This window comes from Erinaceus europaeus, chromosome 9, assembly GCF_950295315.1.
Source record: "Erinaceus europaeus chromosome 9, mEriEur2.1, whole genome shotgun sequence".
Classification (NCBI taxonomy): Eukaryota; Metazoa; Chordata; class Mammalia; order Eulipotyphla; family Erinaceidae; genus Erinaceus; species Erinaceus europaeus.
This window is the reverse complement of record NC_080170.1, coordinates 119,876,480-119,895,388: the sequence shown is the minus strand read 5'-3', so window position 1 is coordinate 119,895,388 and position 18,909 is coordinate 119,876,480. Positions and strand designations below refer to the sequence as shown.

Here is an 18,909-nt window from a genome sequence, read left to right as displayed (position 1 = left end):
CTCTGCTCAGCTCTGTCTTATGATGGTGTAGGGGACTGAACCTGGAAATTTGGAGCCTCAGGCATGAGTCTCTTTGCAGAATCATTATGCTGTCTCCCCTACCCAGAACAGTTCCCCCCCATTGCTATTAGGGTTATTGCAGGGGCTCAGTGCCTGATGAACCCACCACCACTCCCAAAGCCATCCCCCCTTTTATTTGATAGGACAGCAAAGAACTGAGAGAGAAGGAAGAGGGGGAGGGGGACCTGCTTGTGGAAATTTCCATTCTGCAAGTGGGGAGAGGGGGCTTGAACCCAGGTCCTTTTGTGAGGAAACAGGCTCCCCACTGCCCAGTCTCCCTCCTTGAGCATTTTGCAAGGTACATGGGGCAGCTGGGGGCAGCACCCCAAGAGGCACAGAGGCACAGGGAGGGTTGGGCCTGGGCTGGGGGCAGCTGTTCCTGTTGTGGGCTGGAGGTGTGCCAATGTTCTCAGCTGGCTGCGGGCTGGGTCTCCTGTCTAGGCTCACCCTCATCCAGGGAAGCAGTGCACAGACACAGGTCAAGTGCACGGAGCCACTGCTTGCATGTTGGGATGGCGGGTCCTGGGGGAGGGGACTTCCCCACAGCCCACAGTGGGCTGGGGGTAACCAGACGCTGCAGAAGGGGCTCATGGTAGAAGGGTCATGTGTGGGGGGAGTGGGAGGGGCTTTTGCTTTCTCCCTGCAACCTTAAGTTTGCTTCACTCTCCCCAAATATGCTAGGAACACGGATCAAGTGAGTTAGTGGTTCCCCTGACCAGTTACTTAGTTGCTCTCACGTTTGGGTTTAAATCTGGCTGTGCTCAACAGAAAGACAGTAAGAGGGGAGGGTGAAGGCTTTTCAGGCATGAGGCCCTGGGTTCAGTCTCGGTACTGGCTTTGTCAGAATGGAACAGTGCTCTGCTCTCTCTCCCTCCCTCTCTCTCTCATACATTCAATAAACAAGAGCCAGGAAGTAGCTCAGCTCTAGTGTCTGCCTTCCTGTGCACTAGGCCTTGGGTTCAAGTTCTGGCACCATGGACAGCGTTAGGGAGAAACTTCATGGATATAATGGTTCTGTGGCATGTCTGCTCTCTGTTTCTCACTCTCAGGAAACAAGAGAATAAACAGTTGTTCTGGGGAGTTGGGCAGTAGTGCAGTGGGTTAAGTGCAGGTGGCACGAAGTGCAAGGACTGGAGTAAAGATCCTGGTTCGAGCCTCTGGCTCCCCACCTGCAGGGGAGTCGCTTCATAGGTGGTGAAGCAGGTCTGCAGGTGTCTGTCTTTCTCTCTCCCTCTCTGTCTTCCCCTCCTCTCTCCATTTCTCTCTGTCCTATCCAACAACAACAACAACATCAATAACAACAACAATAAAACAAGGGCAACAAAAGGGAATAAATAAATAAAACTGCTCTGAGGGCCAGGCGGTGGCACACGGGGTTAAAAGCCCATATAGTGTGAAGCACAAGGACCTGCGTAAGGATCCTGATTCGAGCCCCCTGGATCCCCACCTGCAAGGGGGAGATCACTTCACAAGCGGTGAAGCAGGTCTGCAGGTGTCTGTCTCTCCCCCTCTCTATCTTCTCCTCCTCTCAGTTTTTCTCTCTGTCCTATCCAACAACAACTACAATGGGGAAACATGGCCGCCAGGAGCAGTGGATTTGTAGTACAGACACTGAGCCTCAGCGATAACCCTGGAGGCAAAAAAAAAAAAAAAAAAGAAAGGAAAAGAAAAACAACTGTTCTGAAGGAGGCTGTCCAGTGATATTGGGTACGTGTGTGGCAGCCCTGGGCTTGACTGGGAGACAGCTGGGAGACAACTCATCTGACAGGAAGCACTTAACCATGTGCGAGGACCTGACTGCCACAAGGTAGTGTGGAGGGAACAAGCTTAGGAGCACTGGAGCAATGCTGCAGTGTCTCTTCTTCCCTCTCTGTCTCTCATCCTCTACCCAGAGGAAAGGAAATAAATAACTAGCCACTAGGTGGGAGAGGTGGAGTTGTAGAGGCACTGAGGTGCAACATAATCCCAATGGCAAAGAAAAGAAAAGAAAAGAAAAGGAAGAAAAAAAAGAAAGAGAAGGTGGGGAGAGCATTAGAGAATGGTAGTGCTGGTGAGACAGCTTAACTGGGAAGGTGCCTGCATTGCCATGTTGCTGTCTGAGTTCACATTCCCAGGCCCCACAGCACTGGGGAAGCTTCATTGCTGTGTTTTTTGTTTGTTTGTTTTTTCTCTGTCTCTCTCTCTGAAAAATCTGACCTGGAGTGGGGAAACCGGTGACCACAAGTAAAGAACAGTAAGAGCCATGCTGGTCATTTAAGCTTTTGACTTTTCTAATTTATGGTGACGTCACGTAAAAAATAAAGACGGCAAACAGAATGGGACTAGTTGGGAGACAGACCACTGGGGATGGTGAAAAAGCGTGATGTGCACACAGTACTATGTACAGGGACCCAGGTTCAAGCTGCTGCTCCCCACCTGCCTGGGGGACGCTTCATAAGTGGTGAAGCAGGCCTGCAGGTGTCTCTCTTTCCTTGTCTATCTCCCCTTCCCTCTCAATTTCTCTCTGTCCTATCAAATAAAATAGAAAGGAGGTGGGGGGGATGGTGGGACTGGTGGGTTCATAATGCTGACACTGAGCCCTGGTGATAACTCTGGTGACAATAACAAAAACAAACAAAAATAAATGACAAAAAAAGGATAAATAGGGGCTGAGAAATAGCTCACCCAGGAGAACACACTTACCCATGTGCAAGGACCTGGATTCGAGTCTCTGGCCACCACCCGGGAGTGTCTGCAGGGCTCTGTGTTCTGGGCTCTGCCAGTTCTGTTGGCAGCCCAGGATATTACTTGCCGGGACATGGCACCAGAATCTGACATTTCAGGACTGTCATCAGCCTGCCCAGTTTTTGCCTGAATCTCATCAGAAGTTGCTGCCCTCAGCCTCAGGGGAGCTCTAGGACCCTGCTCCTGCCCCATCCCTCCTTGCATTCCCACTCAAACATCACCAGCTTTTATCAAGGTCCCCTTCTATTTTTTAAAAATGGCACGTTTTTTTTTTGTTGTTGTTATTGGATAGAGACAGAGAAATTGAGAGAGAAGGGGAGACAGAGAGGAAGAGAGACAGAGAGACGCCTGCAGACCTGCTTCACCTCCTGTAAAGTGAATTCCCTGCAGGTGGGGAGCTGGGGGCTCGAACTGGGATCCTAACCGGTCTTTGCGCTTTGCGCCACATGTGTTTAACCCGCTGCGCTGCCGCCCGACTCCCTCAAGGTCCCCTTCTAGTGGATACTACTCAGGTAGAGCCATTCTGCTCTGAATTTCAGCTCCGCCTGGGCAGCCCACCAGCCAGCGAGATACACACACTGCCCATGAATTCACTTAGCATTAACGCGTCCTTCTTTCTGTCCAGCTTAGTCCAATGCCTGGCACAACATGGGGAGTGAAAGAATAAATGAGCTGTATTCAGAATTTGTGCACAAGTATAAGGCAGGACACACACTCACAGCCTGAAATCTTAAAAAAAAAGAAAGAAAGAAGGAAAGAAAGAAAGAAAGAAAGAAAGAAAGAAAGAAAGGAAAAAGAAGAGAGTAACCATCATCCAGTTCTCCACCACATAGCATCAACCACTGCTGCTAACTTTTGTGAATATTCCAGTACTGGTTTTTGTTTTGTTTTTGTTTAAAGAAAGAATGGTCTATAGTTCCAAGTCTGTTGCAGAACAAGTGAAGAAGTCAACACTGAATCCCAATGCCCAGTTTTTCAATCAAGTCACTGGTTTCTGTACATTTTTTTTTAATTTCTTTACCCGGGGGATTAATGGTTGACAGTCAACAGTAAAATACAACAGTTTGTACCTGTGTAACATTTCCACATAACAATGCAACCCGTACGAGGTCCTCCTCCACCATCATGTTTAAGGACCTGAACCCTGCCCTCAAACCCAGAATCTTTTCTATGGTGCAATAAGCCAACTCCAGTCCAAGTTCTGCTCAGTGTTTTCCCTTCTGATCTTGTTTTTCAACTTTTGTCTATGAGTGAGATCATCCCATATTCATCCTTTCTTTTCTGACCTTTCTCATTTAACATGATGTCTTCGAGCTCCATCCAAGATGGGGTGAAGAAGGTGAATTCACCATGAACCTGAGACTTTGGAACCTCAGTAGTAAGAGTCTGTTTGTATAACTATTGTGCCATCTACCCCTGTTCACATTTCTCAGTTTTCCACAGAACAATTACACCCCCCCAGGTCCTCCTCTGCCATCAGGTTCTAGGACCCTCCAACACCCCAGAGTCCTTTACTTTGGTGCACTACACCAGACCCAGCCCAAGTTCTGCTTTGTGCTTATTGTTCGATTATTTATTTATCTGTAATAGGATTTGTTTCATTGAAGATGCCTTTAAAATTTAGATGGAAAAAGAGTTCTGCCAATATTTTCCACTAAGTATTTGATAGTTTCTGGTCTAACATCCAAGTGGATTCACTTGGAATTTACTTCTGTGTTTGGTGAAATATAGTGGTTCAGTTTTATTCTTCTGCAAGTTTCAACCCATTTTTTCCCAACACCATTAGTTGAGAGACTCTGCTTTCCCCATTTAAGAGTCTGGGTACCTTTGTCAAAGATTAGATGTCCATAGGTGTGGGGGGCTCTCAATTCTATTCCATTGGTCAGTGTATCTATTTATGTTCCAGTTTGTTTGTTTATTATTGGATAGAGACAGAGAAATTGAGAGGGGAGGGGAAGATAGGGAGGAAGGGAGACAGAGAGACACCTGCAACTTTACTTCATCACTTTTGAAGCTTTCCTCCTGCAGGTGGGGACCAGGGGCTTGAACCTGTGTCCTTACGCACTGTAATGTGTGCGCTTAACCAAGTGCGTCACCACCCAACCCCCCAAGAAGTTTTGATCACAGTGGTCTTATAATACAATCTGAGATCTGGGAGTGTGATGCCTCCAGTTCTGTTCTTTCTTTTCAAGACTGTTTTGGCAATTCTAGGTCTTTCCTGGTTCCAGATAAATGTTTGTAGCTTTTGTTCTAGTCTCTTAAAAATACTGGTTGGAATCTTGATGGGAATAGCATTAAATTTGTATATGGCCCTGGGTAGTATATTCATTTTAATGATGTTAATTCTTTCAACTCCTGAATATGGAATATCTTTCCACTTCTTTGTGTCTTTTTCAATTTCCTTGAGTAGTGACTCATAATTTTCAGTATACAGGCCTTTCACTTCTTTGGTTAGGTTTATTTCTAGATATTTTATTGTTTTTGTTGCTCTAGTAAAAGGAATTGATTTCTGGATTTCATCTTCTTCTAACTTAGTGTTTGCATAGAGGAATGCCATTTGTATGTTAATTTTATAGCCTGACACCTTACTATATGGCTTGATAATTTCCAAAAGCTTCTTGCTGGATTCCTTAGGTTTTTCTATGTATACTATCATGTCATCTGCAAATAGGGAGAGTTTGACTTCTTCTCTTCCAATCTGTATGCCTTTAATTCCTTGCTCCTGCCTGATTGCTATGGCAAGAACTGCCAACACTATGTTGAATGGTAATGGTGATAGTGGGCAGCCCTGTCTAGTACCTGATCTGAGTGGAAATGCTTCCAGTTTTTCACCATTGAGTATGATGTTGGCTGTAGATTTGCTGTATATAGACTCCACTATCTTGAGGAAATTTCCATCTACTCCCATTTTTTGTAGTGTTCTGATCATAAGGAGATGTTAGATTTTGTCAAAGGCTTTCTCTGCATCTATTGATATTATCACATGTGGTTTTTGGTCTTGTTTTTGTTGATGTGGTGGATCACATTGATTGATTTACGTATATTAAACCAACTTTGCATCCCTGGGATAAACCCCACTTGGTCATGATGAACACGCTTTTTAATATACTGCTGTATCCAGTTGGCTAGAATTTTGTTCAATATTTTAGCATCTATGTTCATCAGAGATATTGGTCTGTAGTTTTCTTTTTGTTCTATCCCTGTCTACTTTTGGTGTCAGAGTAACGTCAGCTTCACAGAAGCTGGAAGGGAACATTCCTGTGTCTTCAATCTTTTGGAAGACTAGAGGTATTAACGCTTCCTTGAAGGTTTTGTAGAATTTATTTGTAAAACCATCAGGTCCAGGACTTTTATTCTTGGGAAGGCTTTTGATAACTGTTTCAATTTCTTCGGCTGTGGTTGTCCTGTTCATATTTTCTAGGTCCTCTTTGTTTAATTTTGGAAGTTTGTAGGCATCTAGAAACTCATCCATTTCTTCCAGGTTCTCCTACTTATTGGCATATAGTTGTTCTATAACTTTCATACTCTATTTCCTTCCCTTTCTCTCATTTTTTTTTAAAAAAAAATTATTGGTTTTTGGTGTCAGTTTACATAAAAATTCCTTTTCCTTTTTTTTTTTAAAAAGAAAATTTCAATTTACTTATGTATTTGTTGGACAGAGACTTATGTATTTGTTTCACAGAGAGAAACTGTGAGGGGGAGTGGAGAGAGAGAAAGAGAGAGAGAGATGGAGAGGGAGAGAGAGAGAGACTCTACTGCTTGTGAAGCTTCTTACCTATAGGTAGGGACTAGGGGCTTGAACCCAGGTCCTTGCTCATAGCACCATGTTACTCTACCCAGTGTACCACCACCAAACCCCTAACAATCACCATTTATTCAGCCACCATTTCCAAAGACATTTTACATTCATTCTGTACTTAACTAAATATAAGTTTAACACCAAACAGGATTCTCTTTACCTTGAGTTTCCTACTTCTGACTTCTTTGTCGTAATTCATCTCTTCATTTGCTACTGGCTGAACTTTATTACCCAACAGTTTTGTTTTGCCCCCATGACGGTTCCTGGGTGCTGAATTCCCTTTTGTGCTTTCATGTTTCAGAAGGGCCTCCCGCTGGCTTTTTTTTCTCTTGAGAAGTTTCTTTTCCTGTGAACTTTTCCCCAGAATCATTGTACCAGGCCTTCTTTTTCTTCTTGGATTCCTAACGGACTCTTCCTCTTTGATTTTAAATAATGCAACACAGCCCAGTGCTGGCAGACCCTTTCCCAGGACATGGACTGTTCTCTGGGCCTACAGACCACTCTTTATTTCAAAAACAATTTTTAACCCTAATTTTATTTTCATTTTTCTCTTCAATGTGCCGGCTCCTCTGTGCCAGAGATGCTGACTATTCTGAGTGGACAGTGTTCACACTGCCTCCTACAGAATATTCTTTTTAATTATCTTTATTTATTTATTTATTGGATAGAGACAGCCAGAAACCAAGAGGAAAGGGGATGATAGACAGGGAGAAACACAGAGAGACACCTGCAGCCCTGCTTCACCACTCGTGAAGCTTTCCCCTGTATGTGGGGACCGGGGGTTTGAACCTGGGTCCTTGGGAATAGTAACATGCGCGCTCAACCAGGTGTGCTACCACCTGACCCCAGAAGATTCTTTCTAATTGAATTAGTCTTTGTCTCTTTCCCCCCGCACTCATTTAAATCAGACTTCCCTTTTCTTTTTAATTAAAAAATATGTTTATTTTTAGCAGCAGCAGCGATTCTGTTTTTTTAATTTCTTCAATAATTATGTCTGGATGTACTTCAAGTTTTTCTCTTAGAACCTCCAACTGCCTATATACTCCTTCCTTCCTTCCTTCCTTCTTTCCTTTTTTTCATTTGATAGGACAAAGAGAAACTGAGAGGGGAAACGGAGATAGAGCGGGAGAGAAATAGTGGTCCAGGAGGTAGCGCAGTGGATAAAGCATTAGACACTCCAGCATGAGGTCCTGGTGTTAATCTCTGGCAGCATATGTACCAGAGTGATGTCTGGTCCTTTCTCTCTGTCTCTATCTCTTCCCCTATATTTCTTTTTTTTATGTATTTTTCTTTACTGAATAGAGACAGCTAGAAATCGAGAGAGGAGGCGGAGACAAAGAGGGAGAGACAGAGAGACACCTGCAGACCTGCGGGCTTGAATCCAGGTCCTTGCGCACTGTAATATGTGCGCTAACCAGGTGTGCCACCACCCAGTCCCCCTCCTATCTTTCTCATTAATAAATAAATAAATAAAATCTTAGAAAAGAGAGGGGGAGAAACTGAGACACCTGCAGCAGTGCTTCACCACCAGGGGCTTGAACTCGGATCCTTGTACGTGGTACAGTGTGCGCTCAATCAGGTGCACCACTGCCCACCCAGCTCCTTATCTCAATCTTGAAAAAATATTTTTATTAATTTATTATTGGATAGAGACAGAGAGAAATTGAGAGGAGAGGGGAGATAGAGGAGGAAAGAGACAGAGAGACATCTGCAGCCCTGCTTCACCACTTGTCAAGCTTTCCCCCTGCAGGTGGGGACCAGGGGCTTGAACCTGGGTCCTTGCACACTGCAATGTGTGTGCTTAACCAGGTGTGCCACCACCTGGCCCCAATTTTGAACTGTACTCATCATCGAGCTGATTTCTGGAATTCATGGTTTCATCAAATTGTAGGGCATGAGGCCATGTGAGGTCTGTCTTTCTGTCCCAGAAAGAAAATTTTTGAATGAGACCCTTGGTAAGCTCTGCTGTTCTCTCCTTTCCTGTCTGCTCTGACTCCACCCCGCCCCAAACACACCCTACCCAAAACTTCAATTCACTTGTTTTGCTTTGAGTCAGGATGACTCGGTCACTTGCTATCATGACACAATGGAACACAATCTTTTTTTTTTTAATTTTTAAAAATATTTATTTATTTATTTATATATTCTTTTTGTTGCCCTTGTTGTGTTATTGTTGCAGTTATTGTTGTTGTTACTGATGTCCTCATTGTTGGATAGGATAGAGAGAAATGGAGAGAGGAGGGGAAGACAGCGGGGGAGAGACAAAGATGTTCCAGTGTAGGAAGGAAACGCACTTTTGATAATTCATGCTTATCAATTGGACTTATATAGGAGACCAGGCGGTGGCACACCCACTCAAGCGCACACTGCCATGTGCAAGGACCCAGGTTCGAGCCCTCTGCTCCCTACCTGAACTGGGAATACTTCACAGTGAAGCTGGTCCAGGTTTAACCTGCAGACCTGCCTCATGGCCTGTGAGGTGGGGAGCTGGGGGCTCGAACCGGGATCCTCACTCCCGTCCCTGTGCTTCACACCACTTGTGCTTAACCCGCACAACTGTACCTGATTCTGGTTTGTTTCCTACAGCAAGATGTTTCCATATGTTTGACTTCTTGTTTTTTTTTGTTTTGTTAGATACGAGGATTGAGAAATTAGAGTAATGTGTCCGAGGCGAGATCTTGCTAGGTGCTCACTGCTTAGAGGAGACGAGGAGAGATGAGGAGTCAGCATCTAACTGGGCGGGGGGTGGGGGGGTCCTGCTCCACCTCAGGCCCTCAGGCCAGCCTGGAATGCCTCTGCTGTTTCAGGAGGAAAGTGGAGCATGCTCAGACTTGCTTTCTCCCTTTCTATGAGTCTTCCCAAGATGCTGTTGTTGTTGACTTCTTCATGTGGTTTCTGGTTGGGAAGACTCCATTTGGGGGCCCTTAAAATAGCTCATTTGGATAAGTGCGTCTGCTTTGCCAGGTCCTTGCGCCATGTGCAGGAAGCAGGTTCAAGACCGGCCTTCAGTGCACTGATGGAAGCTTTTTGTGCTGAGTTCTCTTGTACTTTCTCTGCCTCTCTGCCTTCTTTGTCTCTGTCTAAAGAAATATAATAGTATGGCGGGGTGGGGGAGATAGCATAATGGTTATGCAAAGAGACTCTCATGTCTGAGGCTCCAAAGTCTCAGGTTCAATCTCCCATAGCACCATAAGCCAGAGCTGATCAGTGCCCTGGTTACAAAAAAAAAAGGGGGGGGTGGTTGCTGTCGGGTGGTAGCTCAGCGGGTTATGCTCACATGGGGCCAAGCACAGGACCTGTGGAAGGATCCCGGTTTGAACCCCTGGCTCCCCACCTATAGAGGAGTCGCTTCACAGGCAGTGAAGCAGGTCTGCAGGTGTCTATCTTTCTCTCCCCCTCTCTTTCTTCCCCTCCTCTCTCCATTTCTCTCTGTCCTATCCAACAACAATGACATCAATAACAACAGTAATAATAGCCACAACGATAAAACAAGGGCAACAAAAGGGGGGGAAGCAAAAGAAAGAAAGAAATACAATAACAAATAAAGTACATTAAAATTCATTTTGAGAAAGCTTTTGAATTAGAAGAACGCTTACGGAACAGGTAGCAGTGTGTGTGTGTGTGTGTGTGTGTGTGTGTGTGAGAGAGAGAGAGAGAGAGAGAGAGAGAGTTATAACTGGTGTCCTCATCCTCCTCCTGGCTTCCTGAGAAAATTTCCCAACAGTTCCAAATCACTTCCCAATATCCACTTCTTTCCTGTTTTCTCTTTTCTCCCCTTTTCAATAAACATCCTTATACCAGCCATCCTATTATTCCCAACTAATTTTCCTTGATTGTTCCCTAGGTTGACTGCTACCACTTTCATTCTTTAAAGAAATCAAAAAAAAAAAAAAAAAGTCCTCAGGGAAATACACTGTCAAGCTCAGGTTATAAAGGAGTGCTTGATAACATATGCATGGCATAAACACGACAGAGAAGTCAGGCAATAATTTATAGCTATCAACTGGCATACTCCCAGAAGCCATTTTTTCCCTTTCCCAACCCCCCTTTCTATTTTTTCTTGATAGGACAGAGAGAAATTGAGGGGAGGGGAGATAGAGAGAGAGAGAGAGGGAGAGAGACAAAGAGAGACACCTGCAGACCAGCTTCATGTGAAATATTCCCAGTACAGGTAGGGAGCAGGGGGCTCGAACCTGGTTCCTTGCACATGGCAATGTGTGTGCTTGACTGGGTGTGTCACTGCCTGGTCTCCTATATAAGTTCAACTTCTAAACATGAATTATCAAAAGTGCATTTCCTTCCTACACTGAAACATCACTGAAACCAGAATCCTTCCTGGGCCAGGAGGTGGCTCACCTGGTGGACCACACCTGGTAGACTTCACCACAGATGTGGACCTGGCTGCAAGCCCCCAACCAACTCCCAGTCTCTCTCTCTCTCTCCCTCTCTCTCTTTCTCTCTGTCTCTTTCTCTCCTTTTCTGTGTCTTCTATACTCTGTAAAAAAAAAAAAAAAGTTGCCAGGAATTGTGGAAAACTGAGCCCCTGTGATAACCCTGGCAACAAAACAAGTAAAATAAAATAACTAGAATGCTTCAAAGAGAGGTGAGACATACAACCAACTCCAGAGTCCCATACAGCTATTTTTTAGTGCACTGACATTTACATTTTAGGGAGTTTCACTTCTAAAATTGTAACTTTGGTGGGGGTTATGGTTTCTTTTTCCTTCAGACAAATCACCACTTCGCAAAGGATGGGAACCAAATCTCAGAGAATTCCTCTTAAACTTTTAAATACTTGTAAAAACAAAAACAAAACAACACCTTAGGGCAAAGACAGACAAGATCAACAGTCAAACCAGTTTCTTAATATCTGACACTGAAAAATGGAGGGGGCAGGGGACTACTACAGCAGGAAAGTTCAAGTTGCTCCGGGGAAGTAAGGGGTCAAACCTGGAGCATGTCCACAGAGCTAGCAGAGAGGAGCAAATGTCCTCTGTCGCTGATCTGGATGGGTCCCCACTCTGGCTATTATCCTGGGCAAAGGGGCCACAGGGGGGTAGGGGGTCAAGCCGGTGACCTTTAGTCTCTGGGGTCAGCTAGCTTGATCTGTCTCTCTCTGTGTGTCTCTCTCTCTGGCTCCCTGCAATGATATACCTCCCAGCTCAGCTCTAACCCTCATGGCAGTCACAAATAGTTTCTAAGACCTCCTGCCAAACAGAAACCAGGAACTCAAAGAATCTAGAGCACAAAGTGGGGCGAGTCATGGTGGAGGGGGGTGTACTGAAACCAGTCCCAGCCCGGGATGGAACTCTACCTGGCTTTAACGCATTGATAAGGTCTGAGTGGATTTTGCACCCAGTTCCTCCTTCCCTCCTGAACCTGGGGGGTGGTGGGGGGAGTTGGGGTGTGGGGGCACCCCTGTCTTGAGACTTGGTCCCCTGTCCTCTCTTGGCTCCAGCCTCCCAGCTACGGCCCTGCAAGCACGCAGATGGGTCCAGCCCTGGCTGTCTCGGACCTTCTCCTTCGCGGGAACAAAGAATACTTAATTTCAGGGTGCTGTCATGGAGACCCTGAAACCGAGCTGGGGGGCCCAGTTTGGCAAAGCAGAGGGGCTCTTAGGGTGGGGTGGGAGATGTGGGCTGACCCTTTCACTTCACAAGGGCGCATATTTTGCAGCAGGGAAATCAGGGGTGACGTGGTGGGGTTGGGGCGGCACAAGGCTGAAAGCTAAGAAAGCTGGGTGCCAGGAGGCGCGGTGCTTGCTGCATGCCGGGAGAAGGTCCGGGGCAGCTCGGGGACGACCAGAGGGCGCCCTGGAGTGATCCCCAGGGCTGTGAGGACCTTGGGGTGCGGTGTCAAAGCACCCCTTTTCCGGAAGACGGCGGGGAGAGCCCGAGCCGGGGGCGGGGGGGGGAAGATCTGGAGGGGTTTCCGGGAAGCGACTGTGGGAGTCGGCGTCTGAAGGGGGGTACTAGTCCCGGGGGTCCCCAGTCCCCTTCAGGCCTGCGTTACCTTGGCAGTCTCGCCGTTGATCTCTCTGGGGTGCTCACCTCGGGCCGCCCACCTGGGCCCCGGCTCTGCGGCACGTCCTCTGCCAGGACGCTCTGCCGGAGGCCCCGAGGGCCCGGGCGGGTCGAGCGGCCGGGTGGCGGGGACCGATTGCACGGCGGAAGCCTAGCGGGTCGATCGGAGGGTGTCTTCCCGCGGGGTGGAGTCTGGAGCCCCGCGCCCCGGCAGGGGACTGCAGGCGGATCCCGGGACTGGGGGCGGGGCCAGACAGGTGGGGCGGGGCCAAACGGCGGGGCGGAGCCAGGGCGCGAAGCCAGGCCTTAGCGTGGGGCGGGGCTAAGCAGGCGTGCGGCCGAGCGGGGCCAGAGCACAGCGTGGGGGCGGGGCTATCGTGAATGTGGGCGTGTCCAGGCAGGCGGAGGCGGGGCCAGATGGCGTTGGGGTGACTACAAAGTGGGCATGGGGCGGGGCCCGGCCAGCGGGGGCGAGGTCTGCGCGGGCTTGCGTGGGCCTGGGCGGGACCATGGTGGTGCCGGCCTGGGTGCCTGGCAGGACCTGGAGGGCGAGCGAGTATCAGATCATGCAATTTATTGGCATTTCATGGGCCAAGCTCTTATCACCTGCCCCTCCAAACCTCCTTCAAAGCTCCATCTTATTTTGTTTACTGCAGTAAACTCAGGAACTAGGACGGTGCCTGGCACTTAGAAGACAATCAAAATGTCTATGAATGAATGAATGAATGAATGCATAAAGGATTGAATACGTCAATGAATGATTGCATGCGTGAACACATGAATGAATGAATGCATTGAATGAATGAATGCACACATTGAATGAATGAATGCACACAATGAATGAATGAATGCATTCTCTACAAGTTCCCCTGTCCACTAGTGAGTCTCTAGAAGACAATCAACATATTGGAATGATAGAATGAACAGATTCTCTATTGGTGCCCCTGCTTAGTGGTTAATCTCTGATCATAGAGCTTGCATCGACAAAACAAGGGTAAGAATAGTTACTATTGCGTTGTCAAAGAGTGGTGAGTTCCAGGCAGAAGCAAGCCTTTTCATATTGAATATTGTGAATATAGATTCCCTCACTCATCTCTATGGATCTTTTGTTCACGTACTTACTGCCCCAGGTCCCCACTAATCCTGGTTGCAGGCTAGATGGAAAGACTGGTAGTCCCTTGTCATTTTATTTTATTTACCTATTATTAACATCCTGTCAATTTCCATGTAAGACTGTAAGGTAACGCCGAGTAAAATGCTTGTCTATCTACCTATCATTTTTGTGTGTGTGTATGTATTGCTAAGGTTTTGTTTGCTTTTGTTTTGTTTTCTTTTCGTGTCTGTATAATTCTACTGCTCCCAGTGGACTGTTTATATATATATATATATCAGAGAGAGCAAGGGGGAGAGATACAGAAATGAGGAGGGAGAGATTGAGGGAAGCAAAGACACCGTGACCCTGCCCTACCACTAGGGACGCTTCCCCTTTGCTGTGCTGTTCCTACATGTTGGCCAGGAGTGCAAACCCTTGGTGAGTTTGCACCCTACTAGGCTCACTACCTGCTGGTCCCAGTAGGTATATTTCAACGCTAAAACTAATAAAATATCAATGTCAAAGTCCCCTCGAAGGATAAGAGAAAAGATACACAAAACACTGAGGTTATTCTAACTGAAAACTCAAACTTATTTCTAGTTTTAAGGCTTCTGAAGAATGGGAGGGGGAGGAGGAGGAGGAGGTTTACACCTCTTGCAGATGAAAAATGCAAATATTTTATTCATCAGGTTCACCACCATTCAGATCCCTCTCTGTTTGAAAGACATAGGAGTGGACGGGATGGTGGCACACATGGTTAAGCATACACATTACCAAGAACTAGGAGTGGATGGGATGGCGGCACACATGGTTAAGCACACACATTACCAAGAACAAGGACTTGGGTTCAGGCTCCTGGTTCCCACCTGCCAGGGAAAGCTTCATGAGTGGTGAAGTAATGCTGCAGGACATGCTCATTCTCTCTCTCTTCTCTTTTTCTCTAAATTTCTGTCTCTATAAAAAAATAAATTAAAAGGATGGAAAGGAAGAAAGGAAAAAAGAAAGACACAGGGATAATCATAGGATGATTCTCAGACTTCCTGAGAAGTAAAAGATGCAAAGGGAAATTATAATGGGTCACAAATCTAAAAAAAAAAAAAGTCATTTGGCACGGAAGATGTTTTCAGCAGGCATTTTAGAGAAAGTGGGGACACCCCTCTTGCATAAACACAGCCCTTACATGTAGAGATAGGTCAGAGTGTTACCTCTGAGTTTATACAGATTGGGGACAGTGAGTAATTTTTTGTCTTCCTCTTTTTATTTTCCAAAGTTTGCAAATCATTTTTTGTGGTTTACAGGACAGTTCTTGCCGGGATGGACTGAGGGTGCTTCTTCCCGAGCTAGTGCTCTCTGGGTTGGAGACAACTCAACTGGAGCCGAGGCTGCTGCGTAAGAGAGGGATCAGGAACTCGTGCCGCACTAACTTTGCAGGAGATACACTCTGGAACTCTAGGAGCCGGAAAGCAATTTCCAAGTGTCTTTAATCAGAAGAGCAGCTGTTTTTATACTCTCCAAGTAGGGTGGAAACAGGATGTGATATAGAGAGGGTGGAGCGAAAAGTGACTGGTGAAAATCAGAGTGTGACAAGGAGGGGGCAGAGCAGGCGAGAATCCTATCACTGAACCACCAATGCCCTGGAGGGAGGGTGGTGCTTGTTAACAGCGGTTATGTAAATAGAATGCAGTGGTTATGTAAATAGAATAGTGTTAAGCAGGGGGGATTTAAAGCAAATGAAACAGAAGGGGCCTCATGCATACCAACAATTCCCCCTTTCTTTTAAACTAATGGCCATAGTATCAGGATTGTGGGGTGAACAGAAACCTATATCATACAGGCGTTTTCAAAAGAACTGGCATAAGACATGGAAAACAAAATAGGCGAGCAGCAATAACCAGTGTGATGCCAAGGGGAACGTTTCTTGCCTCAAAGGGCAAGGCCTAGCAGGTGAAAGGACATTTCTTGCCTCTGGGAGCGCTTCATGCCTCTGGGGGCATCTCTTGCCTCAAAGGGTGTTTCCTGCCTTTGTGGGCATAACCTAATAAGGAGGGGGAGTTTTCTGCCTCTGAGGCAGAGCCTGCAGGCGAGGGGACATGGTCTATAAAGTCCCAAGGCAACTGGCTGAAGTTAGTCTTTGAGAAACACAGCAGCGTGTACCAGTATGTCCAATGGAGATGTCAGTCCAAAGTAGCTGACCACGGAAGAAAATGCCAGAGGATGAAACACTGCACATCTGTCTCTATGGGGAATGTCGGCCACCAGAATTCTGCTTTTCTGTAGAGAGTGATCTTTGGAGTCTGTGAATCTGTTTCTTCAGGTCGTGCCAGGTCACATCACTGGTTTCCGGGGGTGTGTTGTAGTCATTCCATCTTGTGGGCAATGTCAGAGAACAGGGTTCCAAATGGATTTCCAGGAATTCCATTTAAGTAGATGCTTTTTCGTGTGAAGACTTGACAGCTGAAATTCACTTACTTGTCAAACAAAACTTGTAGCAGATTAGAAGTTTACTATAATTGATAACTCCATTATAATTGGAAGTCCTTTCTAGTATAATTTTAAGGTTGTTAAAAGAGTTTAAACTCAATAAAATGTGGAAAGGTAAACAGAAGAACCACAGTAGAAGCCTCAGGCATGAGAATAATTAACATAATCATTGCACTGTCTGCCCCACCCATAACTCATACTGTTTCAGGATTAAACGTTTCAGATTTATGCCAAGATGTGAAAAAAGAAATCAAAGGAGGAAAAAACAATTTTTGGATTGTTTCTGGATGTCTCTAGAAATCATGGCTGCATCCAGCATTTTTTTTTTAAGTCAAAGTCATACAAAAATTCAGTCATTCACATCATTCTCTTATGAAACGCAACTTGAACCAGATTATCAAGATCTCACCATGTAGTATTAAGAGTCCCCAGAGGGCGTCCTAGTCCAAAAAGCTCCTCGAAATTCCATTTAGGGTGCTTCTGACTGTTCCTGCTGGATTGCTTCAGGCATCTACTTTTAAAAGCGTCTTCCCATCGAAGAAAGAATCCAGTCAGGAGAGTAGAACTAACCACGTGTCTCCATTCTTGGGGACTGCCAGGGTACTGGAGAACACTCCTCAAATTAGAGTAGTCCTTCTCCATGGGAAACATGCGAGAAGAAGTCCAGAAAGTCCCAGTGGAAATCCCCATGCATATCCCAAGGTCTACAATCATGGTCATAAAGAACCAAATCGTGGCCTGGAGCAAAATGTAGTCCTTTTCTTCGGGAAACATGAGAGAGGGAATCCAGAAAGTCCAAGGAGAAATCTCCGTGCATCTCCCAAGCTCTATGATCCCGGTCATAAGAAACCAAAGTTCCCGGTCAGGGAACCAAAGTGTGGCCCAGAGTAAAATGTTCCAGAGACAGAGAAACTATCTCATAATGAAATAGTAGAGGCTTTGGCAAACCTCTTCATAAGTAGAAGAGAAGACCATAGTGCATAGGTAGGCAAAGTCTTCACTTATCTGGGAGTTGCGCAGGTCCAGTCCCACGTTGTAGCGCCATATGTTGTTTTCGCTGGGCTGGCTTCACGGGCGGGTAACAGACGACCAGGGACTCATGGTTGAGCTGTATCTCTTTATTCATGCAGGACGCAGCACAATCTAAGCCTAACTAAACTAAACTCAAGTACCCTAAAACTCACAATGCTGTCTTTATATATACTTGCCAAGTAAGGTGGAAACAGGATGTGACATAGAGAGGGTGGAGCGAAAAGTGACTGGTGAAAATCAGAGTGTGACAAGGAGAGGGGGCGGAGCAGGCGAGAATCCTATCACTGAACCACCAATGCCCTGGAGGGAGGGTGGTGCTTGTTAACAGCGGTTATGTAAATAGAATGCAGTGGTTATGTAAATAGAATAGTGTTAAGCAGGGGGGATTTAAACCAAATGAAACAGAAGGGGTCTCATGCATACCAACAAGTTCCGGCACATGTGTACAGCTTCTCAGCAAGATAGGTATCTGCAAAACACTCACCCTCCCACCTCAGATTAGGTCCGTCATCTTGTACCAAGACCTGAAAGTCTCCCCTCTCCTTGTATCCTTTCCCAGAGGCCTTTGCTTTGGTGCAATACACCAAACCCAGTTCAAACTTTACTTTGTGTTTCTCTGTTTGTTTTTTTTTTAAAGTACTTCCTACAAGTAAGATTATCCCATATTCATCTTTCTTTTTCTGGCTAATCTCACTTAACATGATTCCTTTAAGCTCCATCCAAAATGAGGGAAATCCTTAGAATTGCCAAAGCAAGTATGAGGAAAAAAAAAAAAGCAAGACTGAATGTCTCATGCTTCCACATCTCAAACTATGCAACAGGGCTGTTGTAATAAAAACTGCATGGTATTGGAACAGAAGTAGACACAGTGACCAGTGGAATAGAATTGAGAGCCCAGAAATAAGGCCCCCCCCCACACACCTATGGACATCTAATTTTTGACAAGAAGGCCTATTAAACTATTAAATGAAGAAAAGAGTCTCCAACGAGTGGTGTTGGGAGAACTGGGTTAAAACATGCAGAAGAGTAAATATTTTTTACTTTCACAGTGGAAAATAAAAATGTACAATAAAAACAGTGGCAATCAGGTCCAAGAGGTGAAGTCAAGAGCAATTCTGACCTCACTGTGAAAATCTACAAGCGGTCTGCCAGATAACTGAGGTCACAGGCAGACAGCATCCTGGGTGCCTCACGGGTAGGTCAGTGCAGAGTGCTTCACTGCAATAAACAAAGAGGTCTCTGAAACCACAGGAAAAGCTAGACTGTACTTGACTCATCACTGATGTGTGAATACCAACTAGAGTGGTAAACACTCCTGGGGACCTACACAGAGGTGCCCCCACTTTCCTGAGTGCTTGATCTGTTTCTCATGGGAAAGCATCTGGAAAAAAAAAAACCCTCCAGTTTGGCCAGAGATGGGGAAAATATGTACTTGAAATACATCTGGACTAGTGTGTTTGGAGGAAAAAAAAATCCCTCTAGTCTTTTTTTTAAATTTAAATTGTCTTTATTGAATAGAAAACAGTCAGACATCAAAAGGGCAGGGAGTGGTAGAGAGGGAGAGAGACAGACACCTGCAACACTGCTTCACCATTTGTAAAGCTTTCTCCCTGTAGGTGGGGCCCGGGGGCTTATGCATTGTAGCAGATGTGCTCAGCCAGGTGCACCACCTCACACCCCCTCATCTAAATCTTTAA

General features: G+C 45.9%; 1 protein-coding gene across 4 annotated transcripts in view; it reads right to left on the bottom strand.

Moving 5' to 3' along the window:
• Positions 1-12,854, bottom strand: part of IFNAR2 (interferon alpha and beta receptor subunit 2) — a 48,086-nt gene extending 35,232 nt beyond the window's left edge. For 3 of the 4 annotated variants that reach the window (XM_060198647.1, XM_060198648.1, XM_060198649.1), the window contains exon 1: positions 12,596-12,854. The gene's annotated coding sequence lies outside the window, so the exon portion shown is untranslated. The remainder of the gene's footprint in view (positions 1-12,595) is intronic. The other variant, XM_016186695.2, reaches the window with a different exon arrangement.
• Positions 12,855-18,909: the final 6,055 nt, after the last annotated feature.